Source organism: Ischnura elegans, chromosome 12 (genome assembly GCF_921293095.1).
Source record: "Ischnura elegans chromosome 12, ioIscEleg1.1, whole genome shotgun sequence".
Classification (NCBI taxonomy): Eukaryota; Metazoa; Arthropoda; class Insecta; order Odonata; family Coenagrionidae; genus Ischnura; species Ischnura elegans.
In genome coordinates this window covers 57,366,756-57,369,094 of record NC_060257.1, presented here as the reverse complement: position 1 = coordinate 57,369,094, position 2,339 = coordinate 57,366,756, and the positions used below count along the sequence as shown (strand labels likewise).

Here is a 2,339-nt window from a genome sequence, read left to right as displayed (position 1 = left end):
ATGGAAATGTTGTAATTTCATATTTAATTAATATTCAGAACTTACATCATATCGTGCCACTTATTATGCAACATATAATAATCACTACTACACAGGCTTTTGCCTTAAGGACGCATGGAAATGATTTTTAGAATCATTTCCAAAGTTTTGGGGAATTATAAGTTTTTATGAGAGCTAGACAATCTGTATACAGTTACATTTCAATGAGCGGATTCATGAAATCCACAATAACACATATCCAAGTTACGGTTTACGCAAGCTGTTGTCGAGATGTTAATTAGCTCCATCCTCAGAGAGCGTCCGTTGACAGAGGAAACGGGACTGTCAATTGTTTCCACATGCTATTAGTGATCCGGCGGTGTGAAGCTTAGTCTACAACTTTCACTATTATTATGTTTGGTCCACCATTTCCTTCCGTACCTAATCACCGATTTCCTACCGCGTAAGATTTTGGATATTTATTTACACGCAAGCCACAAGCACGGATTTGATTTTTTTAAATCGTCACGGTGGCAACAGGGAAGACAAATGCTGATGATACCTTGCGGCTCAAAAGTGATGAAATGAACCGATTCGTTTCCGTCAAAAAAGGGAGAAAATTAAGCCATTCTTTAAACATTTTTTTTTCCTTTCGGTCAACAAATTAGGAAGTGGAAAATCTTCGCCATCCGAATCTTCGACGCCCCTCACAATTGAGATGAGACTTCTCAAACTACCGTTCTAGCAATTTAAAAAAATATATAATGATAAGTTAAGGTGATGAGATTTTTAATGAGAGCAATCATTTGTTACGAAAGTTCTCTCTTCGTAATTACTTAATCAAAACACATTAGAGTGACGAGATTGTTCGGTGATGATTTAAGAGGAAATATCAAGACTTGAATCATATTGTTATACAGAATCAAATACGTAAAATGGCGACTGACATTTTTTAAACGAATTTGGATTTATAACAAACGGTCGGCACAATAGAGAAACAAAAATCACCACTTATCACAGGATTTCTGAGACAGCGAAAACCACTTATCGATCCGACGCCTGTCAGCGTATACTCGGCAACGACACAGCGAACGTGAGGAGCACGCCATGATATTTAAGAAAAGAATAATTTATATTTTAAAAGAAAAAACAAGTCGCACTGCATTAATTCGGAAGTAATCGATAACAATGAAGCAAAACCTAAAATAAGGCAAAGTTCTAGGGCGGCAAAAAGTTCCCATGCCGGGAATCGAACCCGGGCCTTCTGGGTGAAAGCCAGATATCCTAGCCACTAGACCACATGGGACGGTGAGAAGAGGAGGGAATTCATAAGTATTTATATCGTAAAATCAACACCCATGAAGGTTTGCATTACTTTATTGCTAAAATCTTAAGCCCGTACAGTAATCTCAACACGAATAAATGGAATCATATTATTCACGCAAAAGAAAAAGTTTCCCCTCATCCGCTAAGATGAGGGGAAGCTGTTATAATCTGGGATACCTTAGCACAACCTTCTCGTGCGATCAGCTGTTCTTTCATGCCGAAAGATTACCAAACTCCCCCGTGATTTTTCCTTATTTCTGAGATATTTGGTTGATATTTTATGTTATGCGTAAATACAGCAAAAGGAACTATTTTTTAAGTTTACCTTAATTATGCCTTCTCGCATTAACATGACTCGTACCTCGCAGTTTAAATTATTTCCGTGATGAGTACGCAGTTGCCTGTTGTGATAAACTGGCATAATTGTTCAAACTTTGTTAAGGAATATAATCATAATATAACCCAGGTACCGGCCACATAACTAGACATATATAGTGGAATGGATAACCAACAATTGTTCAGCCTTATTAATATCTCATCTAAATGTATGTCTCAATTTCTACACAAATAATATGTTACTTGATATTATTCGGCTCCGATTCTTAGCAGCTACGAATGTGCTACGGCTTTGCCTAGCAACAAATAACTTGCGTTACAACTTAACTTTTCCTTAACAGAGCACTGTCTGTGATACCTACTTCGATATAAGGACAGCATCAGTATTCTCACTTGAATTGGTGTCTACAAAGTGTCAATCAATAGTGTAGTAAAAAATAACATAATAAAAAGCTTTACGAGGCGCCAGAAACATTAAAATAGATTAATTACCATAGTTAGACCAAGAAAATTTAATTTTTTAAAAACTTTTTACAAATACAGTAACACAAAAATAACATTTCGAGGGAAGTATCTCGTTGAGTATTAAATAACTATAAAAAAGGAGCTTTGACGTGAATCAAAAGGTGTACTAATTGTCATAATTAGCCAATTCATACTCCGGAAATTCATAGCTACTTTTGAACAACTTATCTATT

At 36.0% G+C, this 2,339-nt stretch overlaps 1 non-coding gene across 1 annotated transcript; it reads right to left on the bottom strand.

Annotated features, from left to right (window-relative positions):
* Positions 1-1,213: 1,213 nt before the first annotated feature.
* Positions 1,214-1,285, bottom strand: Trnae-uuc. Its single transcript has one exon. It is a non-coding gene; the product is annotated as a tRNA-Glu (tRNA).
* Between the last annotated feature and the right edge of the window lie 1,054 nt (positions 1,286-2,339).